Here is a 21,315-nt window from a genome sequence, read left to right as displayed (position 1 = left end):
ACAAGAGAGTCGCTGTGCTCCAAAATATTATGAAACAAATTTGACATCTATATAGGGTTGGGTATTGTGGTGTGCGGGCAGGAGAATGCAATTGGTCAGCAGATGGGGCGGCACGGTGGCACAGTTGTTAGCAATGCTGCCTCACAGCGCCAGGGACACAGGTTCGGCTCTCGGCTTGGGTCACTGTCTGTGTGGAGTTTGCACATTCTCCCTGTGTCTGCATGGGTTTCCTCCGGGTGCTCCGGTTTCCTCCCACAATCCAAAGATGTGTAGGTTAGGTGGATTGGCCATGCTAAATTGCCCCTTAGTATCCAAAGATGTGTCGGTTAGGGCAAAAAGTGGGATAGGGGCAGCACGGTGGCACAGTGGTTAGCACTGCTGCCTCACAACGCCAGGGACCCGGGTTCGATTCCTGGCTTGGGGGTCACCATGTGTGCGGAGTCTGCACGTTATCCCCGTGCCTGCGTGGGCTTTCTCTGCTCCGGTTTCCGCCCTCAGTCTGAAAGACCTGCTGTTTTGGTGCATTGGCCATGCTAAATTCTCCCTCAGTGTACCCGACCAGGTACCTGAGTGTGCCGATTCGGGGATTTTCACAATAACTTAATTGCAGTGTGAATGTAAGCCTACTTGTGACACTAAAAAATAAAAAAAAACTTAGATGTTTGGGGTTATGGGTATAGGATAAGATGCCCCGTCGGAGCGGCGGTGCAGACTTAATGGGCCGAATGGCCTCCTTCTGCACAGCAGGGATGCTATGATTCTATGTTTCGGAGTAACTGCGCTGGTTCGATTCCCGTCCCGGCTGAGGTTGACTTAGGCCCTGTCTCCTTGGCCTGGCCCCTGAGGGTCAGAGGCAATGACATACCAGGAAAATAGCTCAGGATACAGCATCAGCAGACAATGAGCCAAGGAGCTGCCTCTGAGCGTTGCACAAGTGGGAATTTATAGTGCTATATAAATGCAAATCTTTCTTTCGCAGTGTATTAGGCTCACAGTGACAAAATCATCAATTTTTATCTCTGCTTTGCTACATCTATACAAATCCAAACCATCCATCCAAGATAAATAGATAATCAACGAGTCTTAAATGAAAACAGTGGATAAATCCAAAATAAGCTCATCAGCATTTACTGCTGTACTATCTGGCTCGGCCAGATCCTATCAAATATCTTCTGTGCTCATCTGGAACCAGTGTGCGAGATTCCCTGGGTATCTTGTTAGATCACAAGTTGTTCTTCTTGGAATCTCCAATCTTCCAATGTCTTTACAACCCTTAGTAACCCTCGTACTTATCAACATGACTATCCTTCCCCCTTCAAGAGCAACACGCTTCTTCAAGATACAGGACATGCAGCCATAGGAACACAGGAATTAGGAACAGAAGGAGGCAAATACACCCCTTCGAGCCTGTTCCACCATTCAATCGGATCCTAGAAAGAAGTCTCACCACACCAGGTTAAAGTCCAACAGGTTTATTTGGAATCACAAGCTTACTCCGGTACTCCGGTTTCCTCCCACAGTCCAAAAATGTAACAGGCTAGTTAAAGTTTCTTTATTAGCCACAAATTAGGCTTACATTAACACGGCAATGAAGTTATTGTGAAATTCCCCCAGTCGCCACACTCCGCCACCCGTTCGGGTCAATGCGCCTAACCAGCACGCCTTTCAGACTGTGGGAGGAAACCGGAGTAAACCCACGCAGACACGGGGAGAATGTGCAAACTCCGCACAGACAGTGACCCAAGCCGGGAATTGAACCCTTGGCGCTGTGAGGCAGCAGTGCTAACCACTGTGCCACCGTGCTTGGCCATGCTAAATTAGCCCACAATGTCCAAAGATGTGCAGGTTAGGTGGATTGGCCATGCTAAATTAGCCCACAATGTCCAAAGATGTGCAGGTTAGGTGGATTGGCCATGCTAAATTGCCCCTTAGTGTCCAAAGATGTGAAGGTTAGGGGAACCAATGGGGTAAATATGTGGGGTTACGGGGATAAGGCCTGGGTAAGGTACTCTGTCGGAGAGTCGGTGCAGACCTCCTTCTGTACTGTACGGTGGAATAGTGGTTGGCACTGCTGCCTCACAGGGGCCCTGAGTTTGATTCCTGGCTTGGGAAGCTTACACGTTCTTCCCATGTCTGCATGGGTTTCCTCCGGGTGCTCCGGTTTCATAGAAGATATTCATAGAAACCCTACAGTGCAGAAGGAGGCCATTTGGCCCGTCGAGTCTGCACCGACCACAATCCCACCCAGGCCCTACCCCCATATATTTTACCCGCTAATCCCTCTAACCTATGCATCTCAGGACTCTAAGGGGCAATTTTTAACCTGGCCAATCAACCTAACCCGCACATCTTTGGACTGTGGGAGGAAACCGGAGCACCCGGAGGAAACCCACGCAGACACGAGGAGAATATGCAAACTCCACACGGACAGTGACCCGAGCTGGGAATCGAACCCGGGACCCTGGAGCTGTGAAGCAGCAGTGCTAACAACCGTGCCGCCCCACAGTTTCCTCCCACAGTCTGAAAGACATGCTGGTTAGGTGCATTGGCCATGCTAAATTCTCCCTCCGTGTACCTGAACACGTGTACCCGAGTGTGGTGACGAGGGGATTTTCACAATAACTTAATTGCAGTGTTAATGTAAGTCTACTTGAGACACTAATAAATAACTATGACTATAACTGTAGGGGATTCTATGAAAAACCATTGAGAAAAGGATTATTTTCCATGTGTTACTTGATGTTGTCCCCCTCATTAATGGATTCTTTCCAAGTGAGTGTCAACATTTTCCATAATACTAAAGACATAGCCAAAAGCTCAACAGAATTTCTATTACAAGACATTAACTGAGCATTGAATGAGATTATTCATCTGACAATCCTGCTCCCCCTCATTTACCATCATTGTCAAAGGGCAAAGTGTGTTCCTGTTATTACAAACAAACATTATTATTTAGCCTTACTTGTTGATCCAGTTTCATTACCCACCACCAACAGTGCAAGATAACTGGAAAACTCCAGCCACATTTTTCACTCAGAGGTGCCCTGACATTTTAGTCTTGCCCAGGAGTAAAGCGGCACAGCCATTTCAAACCATTCCCAGCAACTTGTGATAGAACCACATTGATCGAAGCCTTTCAACCAGTGTCCTTCCTTCCAGCCTGCGGAGTAAAGTTAAAGTTTTTAAAGTTTATTTATTAGTGTCACGAGTCGGCTTCCTGTAGGAATTCGCTACCCCAAAGTGCGATGGATGCTGGGGAAAGTTAGCAGGGCTAAATTTAAGGAGGAGTTAGACAGATTTTTGATTGGTAATGGGTTGAAGGGTTATGGGGAGAAGGCAGGAAAATGGGGATGAGGAGCGTATCAGCCATGATTGAATGGCAGAGCGGACTCAATGGGCCGAATGGCCTAATTCAGCTCCGATATCTTAAGAACTTATTTACGTTGCAATGAAGTTACTGTGAAAATTCCCTAGTCGTCACACTCTGGCATCTGTTCGGGTACACTGAGGGAGAATTTAGCATGGCCAATGTACCTAAGCAGCACATATTTTGGACTGTGGGAAGAAACTGGAGCACACGGAGACATGATGGCACAGTGGTTAGCACTGCTGCTTCATGGCTCCAGGGACCCGGGTTCGATTCCGGTCTCGGGTCACTGTCTGTGTGGAATTTGCACGTTCTCCTCGCGTCTGCGTGGGTTTCCTCTGGGCGCTCCGGTTTCCTCCCACACTCCAAAGATGTGCAGATTAGGTTGATTGGCCCTGCTAAATTTCTCCTTAGCATCAGGGGAATTAGCAGGGTAAATGTATGGGGTTACGGGAATAGGGCCTGGATGGGATTATGGTCGGTATAGAATCGATGGGCCGAATGGCCTCCTTCTGTACTGTAGGGATTCTATGGGGAAACACACGCAGACACGGGGAGGAAGTGCAGAATCTGCACAGACAGTGACCCAAGCTGGGAATTGAACCCGGGTCCCTGGCGCTGTGAGGCAGCAGTGCTAACCACTGTGCCACCGTGCCGTCCGCATGTAATGCATGGAGATTCTCGAAGAGCCCTGACCGAGGGACATTTAAAACACATTGAACTGATGTTCAGTCTCAAAGAACAGAGCAATTTTAACCACTTAAATATCTGCAAAAGATTTACAGTCTTTGGGAATATTTACTTGTACTTATGTATGCAGTGTATAAACTCAGGTCAAGTAATGTGTTTACATTAATAGAATGGTCTTGTAGGCAACACAATGTTTTTGTTTAATTCATTCCTGGGATGTAAGTGTCACTGGCAAGACCAACATTTACTCCCCATCCCTATTTTTTAAATTTCAATTTTATTCCGCCCTCAGAGTTACAAAGTCAATGCGCAGAATAAGCAAAGCAAACCTTTAATCCAGATCCTTGCTTGTTCCAAAAACCGATTCAAATTCAAATTGAATCCAATTCAAGTTGACAAGAGCAGGCATTACACCAGATCTCACGCTTGATCTTAGCCGAAAGGCCGAGAAGTGGTGAATTTCCCTCGGAAGCGGGGAGGTCACTTACTACTGCTGGCTGTCTCTGAAGGACATTGTCATGGGTCTATCATCACGCTTCACTCAAGACTGAGTGAGGGCGGCAGATTTCCTCCCCTAAAGGCCCCTCAGGCCTGCTCCGCCATTCAATAAGATCATGGCTGATCTGATTTCAACCACAACTTCACAATCCTGCCTTCCCACTGTGACCTTTCACCCCTTTCGCTTTTCAAATTCCAATCTACCTCTGCCTTAAAGGTATTGAAAGGTTCCGCCCAAACTGCCTTTCGGGGAAGAGAATTCCAAAGACTCACAACGTTCTGAGAGAAAAAAAATCCTTATCTCTGGAAACTTAGGGGGCAGCCATTCCCTGGTTCATTCGTCAGGGCCTTGACCAATCAGAGTCGGCCTGCCCAGGTTGAAGTTGAACAAAGCTGGGCTGTTAACTGTTCCATGCTGCATTCTCCATGGCAACGCCTCCACCAACCAACGTCCACTTACCAGCCGGTCAGCACTTTTGCTTTGTGTAATATAAATTGTTGTTTTCCCATTGCAGTTGGCAATTTTTCCTGGGTGGCACAGCTCCAGGGACCTGGGTTCGATTCCCGGCTTGGGTCACTGTCTGTGTGGAGTTTGCACATTCTCCCCGTGTCTGCGTGGGTTTCTTCCAGGCACTCCGGTTTCCTCCCATAGTCCGAAAGATGTGCTGGTTAGGGTGCATTGGCCATGCTAAATTCTCCCTCAGTGTACCTGAACAGGCGCCAGAGTGTGGCGGCTAGGGGATTTTCACAGTAACTTAATTGCAGTGCTAATGTAAGACGAGTTGTAACTAATAAATAAACTTTATTCAATGTCCTTCAGGGAAGGAAATCTATTGTCCTTACCTGGTCTGGCCTACATGTGACTCCAGAGCCACAGCAAAGTGACCCGGGTTCAATTCCAGCCTTGGGTCTGTGTGGAGTTTGCACGTTCTGCCCGTGTCTGTGTGGGTTTCCCCTGGGTGCTCCGGTTTCCTCCCACAGTCCGAAAGACGTGCTGGTTAGGGTGCATTGGCCGTGCTAAATTCTCCCTCAGTGTACCTGAACAGGCGCCGGAGTGTGGCGACTAGGGGACTTTCACAGTAACTTCATTGCGGGTGTTAATGTAAGCCTATTTGCGACACTAATAAATAAAACATTTTAAAAATCCCTCTCCCTCTGAGAGAAAAAAAATTCTTATCTCTGTCTTAAATTGACGATGCCTTATATTTGAACCGTGACGCTCTGTTCTAGGTTCTCTCCATATTCTCCCTGTCAAGTCCCCTCAGGATTTGCACGTTTAAATCAGGTTGCCTCTTACTCTTCTAAACTCTATAAGCCTAGCCTGTTCAACCTTTCCTCGTAAGAGTTTTAACAACACCAGGTTAAAGTCCAACAGGACTTTAACCTGGTCCAACCTGTTGGACTTTAACCTGGCAGAACCATAAAGGGTGTAGATACGCAGAGGGACCTGGGTGTGCAAGTCCACAGATCCTTGAAGGTGGCGTCACAGGTGGAGAAGGTAGTGAATAAGGCATATGGCATGCTTGCCTTTATAGGACGGGGCATAGAGTATAAAAGTTGGGGTCTGATGTTGCAGTTGTATAGAACGTTGGTTCGGCCACATTTGGAATACTGCGCCAAGTTCTGGTCGCCACACTACGAGAAGGACGTGGAGGCTTTAGAGAGAGTGCAGAGGAGGTTTACCAGGATGTTGCCTGGTATGGAAGGGCTTAGTTATGAGGAGAGATTGGGTCAACTGGGGTTGTCCTCACTGGAAAGACGGAGGATGAGGGGTGACCTAATAGAGGTGTAAAAAATTATGAAAGGCATAGATAGAGTGAACGGTGGGAAGCTTTTTCCCAGGTAGGTGGTGACGTTCACGAGGGGTCATAGGTTCAAGGTGAGGGGGGGAGGTTTAACACAGATATCAGAAGGACGTATTTTACACAGAGGGTGGTGGGGGCCTGGAATGCGCTGCCGGGCAAGGTGGTGGAGGCGGACACACTGGGAACGTTTAAGACTTATCTAGATAGCCACATGAACGGAGTGGAAATGGAGGGATACAAAAGAATGGTCTAGTTTGGACCAGGGAGCGGCACGGGCCTGGAGGGCCGAAGGGCCTGTTCCTGTGCTGTATTGTTCTTTGTTCTTTGTTGGTGTTGTTAAAACTCTTACTGTGTTTACCCCAGTCCAACGCCGTCATCTCCACATCACAACCTTTCCTCATCAGACAATCCGCCCATTCCCAGTATTAACCTAGTAAAGAGACATCAGGAATGCAAGAGAGTAGGAGCAGGTTCCCTGGATGTACTTGATGTTATAATGACTGTATTCGATAAACATCTGTTCAGCGAGCCATGGTTTCGAACAGAAGGAAAAAAAAATGTTTTTGACCACCTAATTTATTTGTGCAAAGATCAGATAATAAATGGTGCATGTGTCCGGGCGGTTGATATTTGCTCCATATTTATCTCCCCTATGGTGGGAAATTGCCTTCTTGTTGTTCTATAGTTTATCTTGCACCATTTTACAGACTGAAAATGCACTCATTAAAATGGAACTGTCATTGAAATGGACCAGAATGTATGGGCCTTGTCCACATAAGCCCACACGCGAATAATTGCTTCCTAAAACAGAAAACCTCTTTATTTGCATTGTATCTCCTTGGATGCCCTTCCATTGCTGCTCTCCTCAATAGGAATGTGAGTCTTCCTGCAGTGTATCGGAAATTGCATATGCACGCACATGTACCAGCAGAGGGAGTAGGAAGAGATAATGAAGCATCAATGTTTAGCGACTCATGGAGGTCTGATCATGGAGGGGGGGTGGCACAGTGGCACAATGGTTAGCCTCACAGGACCAGGGACCGGGGTTGGATTCCAGGCTTGGGCCGCTGTCTGTGCGGAGTCTGCACATTCTCCCCGTGACTGCGTGGGTTTCCACCGGGTGCTCCGGTTTCCTCCCACAGTCCGAAAGAGGTGCTGGTTAGGTGAATTGGCCGTGCTAAATTCTCCCTCAGTGTACCCGAACAGGCGCCGCGGTGTGGCGACTAGGGGATTTTCACAGTGACTTCATTGCGGTGTTAATGTAAGCCGACATGTGGCACTGATAAATAAACTAAACTAAACTAAATCCTCCAACTGAATGCATAGTTGTTTTTCTACTGCAAGAGAAGACAATGCTGATTGGTTGGCAAATGGACTCTGCTTTGTCTTCTGGGCGTTGCCATGGAGAATGCAACATGGAACAGTTAACTGCAAATTCAAACTGGGCGGGTCGATCGATCAAGGCACTTCCCTGAGAAATGAACCAGAGAATGATTGTCCCACAAAGGTTTCGTTTAGTTGAATTATGTCTGCATGTTTGTCATTCACGGGATGGCTGGGCCAGTATTTATTGCCCATTCCAAAGTGTCCTTGAATAGAATAGCTTGATGTGATTTCAAGAAGAACTTAGATACAACTCTTGAGGCTAAAGGGATCAAGGGATATGGGGGAAAGGGGGATCAGGATATTGAATTCGATGATCAGCCATGATCAAAATGAATGGCGGAGCAGGCTTGAAGGGCCGAATGGCCTACCCCTGCTTCTAGTTTCTATGTTTCTATGTTGATAGGCAATTTCAGAAGGCATTTCAGAGTCAACCACATTGCTGTGAGTCTGGAGTCAGGTGTGGGCCAAATTTCCTTCCCTGAAGGATATTATTAATGAACCAGATGCATTTTTACAACAACTGACAATGCTGTAAGTGCCCAGTCTATCTCAAATTACCCCTGGAAGGTAAGGCGTCTCATAAGACTGAGCAACAGGTGAAGCTAGCTGTTAACTGTAACTATGCGGTAACAACATGAGTGGTGTTCACATCTAACAGGATGCTGTCATCAAGCCAACATTATTTTGGGCAGCATGGTAGCACAGTGGTTAGCACTGCTGCCTCATAGATCCAGGGAACCGGGTTCAATTCCAACTTTGGGTAACTGTCTGTGTGGAGTTTGCACATTCTCCCCGTGTCTGCGTGGGTTTCCTCCGGGTGCTCCAGTTTCCTCCCACAGTCCAAAAATGTGCGGGTTAGGTTGATTGGCTATGCTAAATTGCCCCTTAATGTCAGGGAGATTAGTAGGGTAAATACATGGGGTTATGGGATAGGGACTGGGTGTGATTGCTGTCGGTGCAGGCTCGATGGGCTGAATGACCTCTTTCTGCAGTGTAAGGATTCTATGAATCTATGTTCTGCCCCTCACACAAATATGTCATGTGGTATATGAGTTTCAATGCCGGCGTGATGCCATTCATCTCAACAATTGGCAGATCATATCAATCAGCATATCCAGGCAAAGTTCCGACCATACCCAACCAACCCATGCTTGTAAAACTCAAAACATAGGGTGCGATCTTACCACCTCATCCCACCCAACTTTCAGTGAGGTGAGGTGGTACGATCGGGGGAAAGGTGAGATATGAGAAACGCATCCAGTTTCTCACCTCCCCCGATCGCACTGACCTTGCTTTGCCAGCGAAATCGACCTCATGCCCAGAAAGGGCACGGAGCTAGTTCAAATATTTATGGCATAATTTAAATGTTATTAGTGAGTCCCGGGCAGTATTGTCCTGCGCCCACTTGACCTTACCTGCTCACTGGTGGAGCTTCTTACTGGCGAAAATCAGAGCTTGCCAAAAAAAAATCAGCGCGATTCTTTCCCGTTTTCCCGCCTGTTCAGCACTTTTCATAAGATTGTGCCCATAATATCCAGTATTAGATGTGTTTCCATGATTGGACAGCATCTGCTAAACAATCCTGAGTGCGCTAAGAATTATGTTGAAAATTAATTTCAGATTGTCAGTCGGGCTCACAGCATGGCTCACTTACCTGAGCTAAAAACCACGTACCTTCACACACGGGGCCCTGTCCTGTGTAGACAGAAGGAACATGTCCACACACTTTTGTGCCTTTTTCAACTGAATGGAAAATTAGGGGGCCGGCCATTCCCTGGTTCATTCCTCAGGGAGAGGCCTTGACCAATCAGAGTGGGCCTGCCCCGTTTGAATTTGAACAAAGCTGGGCAGTTAACTGTTCCATGCTGCATTCTCCATGGCAGCCCCTCCACCAATCAGAGTCCACTTGCCACCCGATCAGCACTCTCTTCTCGCGTGGTGCAAATTGTTGTTTTCCCATTGCAGTTGATAGTTTCTCCTGGGTAGCATGGCGGCACAGTGGTTAGCACTGCTGCCTGACGGAGCCAGGGGCCTGGGTTCGATTCCCGGCTTGGGTCACTGTCTGTGCGGAGTCTGCTCATTCTGCCCGTGTCTGGGTGGGTTTCCTCCGGGTGCTGTGGTTTCCTCCCACAGTCCGAAAGACGTGCTGGTTAGGTGCACTGGCCGTGCTAAATTCTCTCTCAGTCTACCCGAACAGGCGCTGGAGTGTGACGACTGTAATGATTTCAATCAGGCCATTGAGGTTTGCCTATTGGAGTCTGAACTCCCTGAATAAGGATCCACCTGAAGGGCCAACCAGGCAGTCTTTGCCTTGTACTTAACCGGAGCGTCAGTTCATCTGAGACACCCGGAGATGGACTGCTGACTGATGGCACTCTGTGTAACTTCTTTGTAAATGAAGGGATTTTGGTGGAATGGACTTCAGCCTCCGAAGACATATTACAGCGAGTCAGAGATTTTCACAGTAACTTCATTGCAGTGTTAATATAATCCTACTGGTGACACTGATAAATAAATGTAAAACTTAAACTTAGGCTGGCGAGGACCATGAGCGCCAGCAGGGATCAAATGGGCCGAATGGCCTGTTTCTGTGATGTGAATTTTGCATCTAAGTAATTGTTTCTGCTGCTGTCCAAAAAGTTCCATTAATGCGCTTGCCAGCTCTCTTAGAAGAGTTAAATAGCTGTTAAAATAAAGCATAAATAAAATGTTTTGCTTCAAGATTGTCCTGATTTAGTTATATTCTGTGTCGCTGTTAAATTGGCAATCCACAAGCTTTCGTTATCTCTGTAACCAGACCGAACATCTTGATTAATTGTGCAATAAGTGGAGGAAAGCAGCAGAGGACTTATCCAACCCCCGCAACAATGAGGAGCATCTATCCCTCTATTAATATGTCCACGAAAGATATACGCACGCATTCAAACACGGCAAAATACTGGGTTTAAATAATGGAAGTTGGAAATGGAGCTGGATGAAGGAAGGGTATAAATATTAAGAAAACCATTTAAGAAGCATCTTCAAATTCCTACTTTCAAAGGGGAGTTTTTTTGCAAGAATTTACCAAACCGTGCTGTTTTTTTTTCAGTGGGAAGGTGGTGAAGAGGTCACTCGAAGTAATTTCAAAACATTTGTGGGGATGTGGATGTTTTGTTGGATAAGCAGAGGCAGACAAGCTGAATGACACGCTGATAGAACGGACCTTTAGTGAGAGAACAAAGCCATTCGGAACACTAAGCTCCAGCCAGGTGGGGAGGAGGTGGGGTAGTGTTTAGTGCTGCATGAGCCTTGACTTTTACAGACTGAAAACGGAACAGAAAGTGCCGCGATCAGACACTAAACAAGATACGGCACAGTGGCTGGGCGGCACAGTGGTTAGCACTGCTGCCTCACAGCGCCAGGGACCCAGGTTCAATTCTGGCCTCGGGTCACTGTCTGCGTGGAGTCTGCACGTTCTCCCCGTGTCTGCGTGGGTTTCCTCCGGGTGCTCCGGTTTCCTCCCACAGTCCAAAGATGCGCGGGTCAGGTTGATTGGCCATGCTAAATTGTCCCTAGTGTCAGGGGGATTAGCAGGGTAAATGCTTGGGGTCGTGGGAGTGGGGCCTGGGTGGGATTGTGGTCGGTGCAGGCTCGATGGGCCGAATGGCCTCCTTCTGTACTGTAGGGATTCTATGATACACGTGACCGATCCAACAGAGGCTTCCAATTTCTCAAGTGTTTTTTTAAGTTTAAAGTTTATTATCTGTGTCACAAGTAGGCTTACATTAACGCTGCAATGAGGTTACTGTGAAAACCCCCTAATCGCCACACTCGGACTCTATATTGCACAGTAACCAGAGTGGGGAAGTGGTGGCCTTGTGGTATTGTTGCTAGGCTAGAATCCAGAGAGCCAGGATAATGCACTGGGTCGAATCTCACCACGGCAGATGGTGAAATTAGAATTCAATAAAATACTGGAATTAAAAGTCTAATGGTGACCATGAAACCATTGTCGATTGTCAGAAAAACCCATCTGGTTCACTCATGTCCTTTAGGGAAGGAAATCTGCCGTCCTTACCTGGTCTGGCCTACATGTGACTCCAGACCCACAGCAATGTGGTTGACTCTCAACTGCCCTCGGGCAACTAGGGATGTGCCCTAGTTGGGCCCAGCCCATGTCCCGTAAAATGAATAACGAAAATCCCACTAACACATTGTGACCAGAGGAAATATTTTGGCCACTGCAGTGGCCCAGAGGAAGTGAGCAGAGAAAAAGTTAAAGTTTATTTATTAATGTCACAAGTAGGCTTACATTAACACTGCAATGAAGTTGCTGTGAAAATCCCCCAGTCGCCGCACTCCTGTTTGGGTACACTGAGAGAGAATTTAGCACGGCCAATGCCCATCTTTGGACGGTGGGAGGAAACCGGAGCACCCGGAGGAAATCCACGCAGACACGGGGAGAAGGTGTAGACTTCACACAGACAGTGAATCGAACCCCAGGTCCCTGGCGCTGTGAGGCAGCAGTGCTAACCACTATGCCACCGTGCTGCCCCCCTGAAAGAACATTCTTCTTTCAGCCTGGGTATTTGATCTACAAAACATTTCTAGGGATGGAAATTTGTGCAGTGAACACGATAATTCTGTCCATTGATAATTCCACATTTTGGTTTTTTTAACGGGCTTGTTTGGGACTGTTTGACATTCTTTCATTTCACGTTTTGTGTTATTTCAAAGAAGGCAGAGACTATTGCTGAACGCGGCCAGGGAAAGAATTTGCAGAAGTTTGCCAGTGTGGAGCAATCAAGTTTTGACACAAGTGGCTCGCTATTCCAGTGAAAACACTTTGAAAACCTGACTCAACCTGAAGATGCTGGCACGGAATAATAGATTTTCGAACCAAGGATGGCAAAGCAGGACAAGTGATGGAACACTCTGTGCTTCAAAGGAATTCCCCATCACCATGTTATTATACAGGGACCAAAGGCGATAAGTATCAGAAGGAGCATCAGGAATAGCTTAGAACACTTACTTAAGGGGAAGGTGGTAATGGCACTGGACTAAGTAATCCAGAGGCTCTGGCTGGAAATGTGGGTTCAATTAATAGATCTGGAATATAAAGGTAGCAATAATGGGAAGGCAGATTATTACTTGAATCGGTGTAAATTGAGAGAGGTGGATACTCAGTGTGACTTTGGCGTCCCCGTGCATCATTCGCTGAAAGTAAGCGTGCAGTTTAAAGTTTATTTATTAGTCACAAGTAAGGCTTACATTAACACTGCAATGAAGTTACTATGAAAAACCTCCCAGTCGCCACATTCGGTGCCTATTCGGGTCAATGCACCTAACCTGCACATCTTTGGACTGCGGGAGGAAACTGGAGCACCCGGAGGAAACCTACACAGACATGGGCAGAATGAGCAGACTCCGCAAAGTGATCCAAGCTGGGAATTGAACCCAGGTTCCTGGCGCTGTAAGGCAGCAGTGCTAACCACTGTGCCACCGTGCCGCCCCGCAGGCAGTAATGAAGGCAAATGGTATGTTGGCCTTCATAGCGAGAGGATTTGGGTATAGCAATAGGGATGTTTTACTGCAATTGTACAAGGTGTTGGTGAGGCCACACCTGGAGTATTATGTGCAGTTTTTGATATCTTTATCTGAGGAAGGATGTCCTTGCTATAGAGGGAGTGCAGTGAAGGTTTACCAGGCTGATTCCTGGGATGGCAGGTCTGTCACATGAGGATTATATTCATTGGGGTTTAGAAGAATGAGAGGGATCTCATTGAAACTTAGAAAATTCTAACAGGGTTAGACAGGGTGGATTCAGAAAGAATGTTCCTGATGGTGGGGGGAGTCTAGATTTAGAGGTCATAGTTTGAAGATAAGGAGAAAACGTTTTAGGACTGAGGTGAGGAGAAATTTCCTCGCCCAGAGGGTGGTGAATGTGTGGAATTCACCACCACAGAAAGTAGTTGAGGCCAAAACGTTGTGTGATTTCAAGAAGAAATTAGATATAGCTCTTGGGGATAAAGGGATCAAGGGATATCGGGGGGGCAATCAGGATATTGAATTTGATGATCAGCCATGATCAAAATGAAAGGCAGAGCAGGCTCAAAGGGCTGAATGGCTTCCTCCTGCTTCTAGTTTCTATGTTTCTAAAGCTACTCTCAGTAATGTTGACCAAGGAACTATCATTGATCGCTGTAAAAACCTATCTGGTTCACTAATACCCTTTCGGGAAGGAAATCTGCCGTCCTGCCCTGGTCTGGCCTACATGCCACTCCAGACCCACAGCAATATGGTTGATTCTGAAATGCTCCCCAAGATGGCCTGGCAAACCACTTGAATCAAGGGCAATCAGAGATGGGCAACAAATGCTGGCTTTGCCAGTGACACATCCCATGAAAGCACTAGCTAAGCGCAAGGAGCACTGGACAGGGCTTATATTATTTCTTACTCGAAGGATATACGTGCATTGGAAGCAGTTCAGAGAAGGTTCACTTGGCTGATTCCACGGATGACGGCGTTGTCTTATGAGGAAAGGTTGAGCAGGCTAGGCCAATACACATTGGGGTTTAGCAAAATGAGAGGTGACCTTATTGAAACACAAAAGATTCTGAGATTCTGAGAGGACTTGACAAGACTGGATGCTGGGGAAGATGTATTCCCTCTGGGTGTCTAGACATAGGGGGCAGAGTTTAAAAATAAACAATCTCCTTTTTCAGATGGAGATGAGGAGGAGCTTTTTTCTCTTGAGGGTCATTAAGACTTTGGAATTATTTTCCCCGCAGAGCGGTGGAGGCTGGTTCATTGAATGTATTCAAGGCTGGGTTAGACAGAGGTTTGATTGACAAGAGTTGAGGGAATGGGGGGGGGACAGGAAAGTTGTGTCAAGACCACAATCAGATCAGCCATGACCATCTCCTCAATCTTGGCACTGTGGCACAGTGGTTAGCACAGCTGCCTCACAGTGACCCAGGTTCGATTCCCGGCTTGGGTCACCGTCTGTGCGGAGTCTGCACATTCTCCCCGTGTCTGCGTGGGTTTCCTCTGGGTGCTCTGGTTTTCTCCCACAGTCTGAAAGACGTGCTGGTTAGGAGCATCGGCTATGCTAAATTCTCCCTCAGTGTACCCGAACAGGCGCCGGAGTGTGGCAATCAGGGGATTTTCACAGTAACTTCATTCCGGTGTTAATGTAAGCCTGCTTGTGACACCAATAAATAAACTTTAAACTTTAACCTGACCTGTACAATGGCTGCAGTTAAAGTTTAGTTGGAAAGCAGTCTGGTGTTCCCTGAGATCATGAATGGTGCAGTGTAAATGTAACTGTAAATGTAATGGGTGGCATGGTAGCACAGTGGTTAGCACTGCTGCTTCACAGCGCTAGGGACCCGAGTTCGATTCCCGGCTTGGGTCACTGTATGGAGTTTGTACATTCTCCCTGTGTCTGCGTGGGTTTCCTCCGGGCGCTCCGGTTTCCTCCCAGTCTGAAAGACGTGCTGGTTAGATGCATTGACCCGAACAGGCGCCGGACTGTGGCGACTAGGGGAATTTCACAGTAACGTCATTGCTGTGTTAATGTAAACCTTACTTGTGACGAATAAATGGATAAACTATTCTTTCTATGCAAGATTGACAGAAATTTGATTCATATTATTTGTCTTGAATGTAATTTGGCCAGAATCCGGATGGTGTGTTATTGGCTCGACAATAAAAATCTATACTGGACATCAATTAAATTGTAGAATTGTGTTTGGAAATCTTAGTATAAATGTGTTACTGTCGACGTGAATTTATTTGCAGATTTATCTATCGGGTTTCTAGAATCCTATGGATCTGTTCTAATGAAATCTCTTTCCTCGGCACTTTCAACTTCTCAATTCAACTTGGTGAACATTGAATTTTTAAAATACTTTTCATTCAATTCATTTAGAAAATATTCTGAAAAGTAAAGATCAGAAGAATGGTTTCCCCGGGCGGCCCTCGGCTGGTCACTATAGCCCAATTAGATCAATTACCATTGACAGCCATTCCACTCTCCATTTATCTTGGCAATTAATAATCCAATTTACAACTTCATTCTGGATCCCCTGGGTTTTCAATTTCGACAGGTCTGAAAGCCAAGATACACAACGTGCAGCATCTTCCACTCATCAACCGCCCTTACACACCCCCTCAGAGAATACAAGTACATTTGTTCAAGCATGGCCTTCGAGAGCACAAGGCGCTTTCAATTTATAGACCCTTACTTGTGATTTTCGGTTTTTAGTACGCTTCAGTGATATGGAACTAATATCATAAATAGGAGTGGGCTCTTTGTCCTCTCCAGTCTGCCCAGTTGAATCATCAAATCTCTACCGTGCAGAACATAGAACAGTACAGCACAGAACAAGCCCTTCAGCCCACGATGTTGTGCCGAGCTTTATCTGAAACCAAGATCAAGCTATCCCACTCCCTATCATCCTGGGGTGCTCCATGTGCCTATCTAATAACCGCTTAAATGTTCCTAAAGTGTCTGACTCCACTATCACTGCAGGAAGTCCATTCCACACCCCAACCACTCTCTGCGTAAAGAACCTACCTCTGATATCCTTCCTATATCTCCCACCATGAACCCTATAGTTATGCCCCCTTGTAATAGCTCCATCCACCTGAGGAAATAGTCTTTGAACGTTCACTCTATCTATCCCCTTCATCATTTTATAAACCTCTATTAAGTCTCCCCTCAGCCTCCTCCGCTCCAGAGAGAACAGCCCTAGCTCCCTCAACCTTTCCTCATAAGACCTACCCTCCAAACCAGGCAGCATCCTGGTAAATCTCCTCTGCACTCTTTCCAGCGCTTCCACATCCTTCTTATAGTGAGGTGACCAGAACTGCACACAATATTCCAAATGTGGTCTCACCAAGGTCCTGTACAGTTGCAGCATAACCCCACGGCTCTTAAACTCCAACCCCCTGTTAATAAAAGCTAACACACTATAGGCCTTCTTCACAGCTCTATCCACTTGAGTGGCAACCTTTAGAGATCTGTGGATATGGACCCCAAGATCTCTCTGTTCCTCCACAGTCTTCAGAACCCTACCTTTGACCCTGTAACCCACATTTAAATTAGTCCTACTAAAATAAATCACCTCACATTTATCAGGGTTAAACTCCATTTACCATTTTTCAGCCCAGCTTTGCATCCTATCTATGTCTCTTTGCAGCCTACAACAGCCCTCCACCTCATTCACTACTCCACTAATCTTGGTGTCATCAGCAAATTTACTGATCCACCCTTCAGCCCTCTCCTCTAAGTCATTAATAAAAATCACAAAGTGCAGAGGACCAAGCACTGATCCCTGTGCCACTCCGCTAGCAACCTGCCTCCAATCCGAAAATTTTCCATCCACCACCACCCTCTGTCTTCGATCAGACAGCCAGTTACCTATCCAATCAGCCAACTTTCCCTCTATCCCACACTTCCTCACTTTCATCATAAGCCGACCATGGGGGACCTTATCAAACGCCTTACTAAAATCCATGTATATGACATCAACTGCCCTACCATTTGGCCCATCGAGACTGTACCGACTCTCTGACAGAGCATCCCACCCAGGCCCTATCCCTGTTAACCCACATATTTACCCTGCTAATTCCCCTACCCTATACATCTTTGGACACTAAGGGCCAATTCAGCATGGCCAATCCATCTAACCTGCATATCTTGGGAACACTAAGGGGCAATTTAGCATGGCCAATCCACCTAACCCACACATCTTGGACACTAAGGGGCAATTTAGCATGGCCAATCCATCTAACCTACACATCTTGGGACACGAAAGGGGCAATTTTGCTTGGCCAATCGACCCAACCTGCACATCTTTGGACACGAAGGGACAATTCAGTATGGGCAATCCACCTAACCTGCACCTCTTCGGATACTAAGGGGCAATTTAGCATGGCCAATTCACTTAAACTACACATCTGTGGACTCTACGGGACAATTTGGCATGGCCAATCCGCCTAACCTGCACATCTTTGGACACTAAGGGACAACTTAGTATGGCCAATCACGTAACCAGCATGTCTTTTGGACTGTGGGAGGGGACCAGAGCACACGGAGGGAACCCACGCAGACACGGGGAGAATGTGCAGACTCCGCACAGACAGTGACCCAAGCCGGGAATCGAACCTGGGTCCCTGGCAGTGTGAGGCAGCAGTGCTAACCACTGTGCCACCGTGCCGGTTAATCATTACATTGGAAGCAGGCAGGTATTCCACCAATGATGTGCCCACATTTGACTGTCATAAAATGAGATTATTGTAAGATGTTTAGTTATCTTAAATGGTCAAAACATTTGGACAGATCACTCAAAATATTCCCTAGACTGGTGAAGATAATGATGCCGGTTTTGCATCCAATCCAAAGAGTTCTCAAAAGTTCCAATTTGATTCTAGACGGACATCAATCTATTATTTGAAGCTGCGAAACTGACTCAAAGACCCCCACGCACCCCGGACATTCTCTCTTCCACCTTCTTCCGTCGTGAAAAAGATACAAAAGTCTGAGGTTACGCACCAACCGACTCAAGAACAGCTTCTTCCCTGCTGCCATTGTCACCAGGCTTTTGAATGGACCTACCTTATATTAAGCTGATCTTTCTCTACACCCTATCTGTGACTACATTCTGCACCCTCTTCTTTCCTTCTATTCTATGTACTGTATGAACGGCATGCTTTGTCTGTATAGCGCACAAGAAACAATCATTTTCACTGTATCCCAATACATGTGACAATAATAAATTAAATCAGTTCATTCACCAGAAGCTCTGTTCCCTAGCCCAGCAAGCAACTTGCAAGTTTCAAATACTGTAGATATTTGATGCAATTTTATTTGCTTTGATCATGGTTAAGGAATACTAGGATAATATCTGTTTTTAAATTCATTCATAGGACATGGGCGTCGCTGGCTGGCCAGCATTTATTACCCATTCCTAGTTGTGCTTGGAGGGCAGTTGAGAGTCAACTATATTGCTGTGGCTCTGGAATCACATGTAGGCCAGACCGGGTAAGGACGGCAGATTTCCTTCTCTAAAAGGCATTAGTCAACCAGATGAGTTTTTCTGACAATTGACAATGGTCATCAGAAGATTCTTAATTCTAGATACTTGTTACGGAGTTCAAAGTCCACCATCTGCTGTGGCGGGATTCAAACCTGGGTCCCCAGCTAAGTTTCTGGATTAATTGTCTAGCAATAACACCACTAGGCCATTGCCCTTCAGTATTCATCCTGGTTCTTGAAGGGAGGCAGGAAATTAAGGAATGAATCTATGATTATTTTCTCACAGATTATTCGCATTTCAGCTTATGTTTCTATATTAAATGAGGGCTACGTTTTGAATACCAATTTGGATTTGCTGTATTGCCTTTGCTAATGTCCTAATAATCTATTAAAAATACATTCTTCTATGAAATTATTTTGAAGGCTTGAAAATCAAGAAACTCATTACATTTTCAAAGGGCGTGAAATCATTGTGAACCCATCAACACAGGACGTCAATGTTTATTGCACAAGTTGCTGCCACTTTCAGAATCCATTTAGAAATATATGCGCTAAATATTTCTATTCGGAAGCAACATTTCTGCAAAAGGGTTGATTATTTGTGTTATGTCAAGTTCCTCTTCAGTTGTCTATGATAAATACAGATGTCACTTAAATATTTCACCTAAAAGGCATACCCCTCCAAATCTTTAACACTGAACTTCATAGGGTGACACAGTGGTTAGCACTGCTGCCTCACAGTGCCAAGGACCCGGGTTCAATTCCAGCCTCGGGGGACTATCTATGTGGAGTTTGCATGTTCTCCCTGTGTCTGTGTGGGTTTCCCCCGGGTGCTCCGGTTTCCTCCCACACTCCAAAGATGTGCAGGTTAGGTGGGTTAGCCATGATAAATTGACCCTTAGTGTCCCAAGATGTGCCGGCTAGGGGGATTAGTGGGGCAAATACCCGGGGTTATGGGCAACAGGTCTGGATGGGATTTCCTTTTTGTGTCAGGGGATTACATGGGCTTACAAGGATAGGGCTTGGGTGGGATTGTTGTCAGTGCAGATTCGATGGGCCAAATGGCCTCATTCTGCACTGTAGGTAATCTATGATTCTAATTCCTACAGTGCAGAGGAGGCCAATTGACCCAGCAAGCCTGCACCATCAACAATCCCACAGAGACCTATTCCCGTAACCCCCGGCCAAACACACTGACATGAAGGGACAATTTAGCATGGACCATCAACCTAACCTGCACAGCTCTGTACTGTGGGAGGAAACTAGAGCACCTGGAGGAAACCCACGCAGACATGAGGAGAATGCGCAAAATCTGCACAGAGACTGGAGGCCGGAACGGAACCCAGGTCCCTGGCACTGTGAAGCAGCAGTGCTAACCAGTGTGCCACCTAAATCCAAATATATCAGCAATGAGTTGGGTGTGCTCCCTGTCATTCCATAGAAACCCTACAGTGCAGAAAGAGGCCATTTGGCCCATCGAGTCTGCACCGACCACAATCCCACCCAGGCCCTACCCCCATATATTTTACCCGCTAATCTCTCTAACCTACGCACCTCAGGACACTAAGGGGGAATTTTAGCATGGCCAATCAACCTAACCCGCACATCTTTGGACTGTGGGAGGAAACTGGAGCACCCGGAGGAAACCCACGCAGACACGAGGAGAATGTGCAAACTCCACATAGACAGTGACCCAAGCCGGGAATCGAACCCAGATCCTTGGAGCTGTGAAGCAGCAGTGCTAACCACTGTGCTACCGTGCCATCATATTAGAGGGGTTGTGGTATTGGACTCCATTATTAAGTGATAATATGGAACAGACTGTACTTGATTGGGTCACCTGGGAGTCAGAGGTCAGTTAAGTTTAAGTTTCAGTGTCACAAGTAGGCTTACATTAACACTGCAATGAAGTTACTGTGAGAATCCCTCAGTCGCCACACTCCGGCACCTGTTCGGGGAACACTGAGGGAGAATTTAGCATGACCAATTTATCCTGTAAATGGAAGCTGTAGACCTGCAATTGTGTATATATTCTGTCCTCATTAAAAGTTAGCTTATAGTAAACATATTGGTCATCTTGCAACATAAAAATAAGACACCCCTGTACTTTGAAAGTATGCACTTAAATGTCTTTAGGATTGGGGTGGCCAACTCTTCTACTTGTAGTTAGAATCACAGATTATCTTCGTTCTGAAGGAATGCCAATTTCCAAAGCTTAAAAATCAGGGATAATTTTTTCCCCCAAAATGTGTTACATCATTTAGAATTCCAGTACTGCCTCCAAACTCTCAGTCATAACACAGGAATTCCTGATAAGGCCAACCAGAGCATTTGGTGCCATTAAATACTGTTTTGGAGATGGCTGTAACTTTGAAGTTTATTTATTAGTGTCACAAGTAGGCTTACATGAACACTGCAATGAAGTTACTGTGAAAATCCCCTAGTCGCCACACTCTGGCGCCTGTTCGGGTACACTGAGGGAGAATTTAGCATGGCCAATGCTCCTAACCAGCATGTCTTTCGGACCATGTAAGGAAACTGGGGCA

The sequence above is a fragment of the Mustelus asterias genome, chromosome 29 (genome assembly GCF_964213995.1).
Source record: "Mustelus asterias chromosome 29, sMusAst1.hap1.1, whole genome shotgun sequence".
Taxonomy (NCBI): Eukaryota; Metazoa; Chordata; class Chondrichthyes; order Carcharhiniformes; family Triakidae; genus Mustelus; species Mustelus asterias.
The sequence above is the reverse complement of the archived record's forward strand: the minus strand, read 5'-3'. Positions refer to the sequence as shown.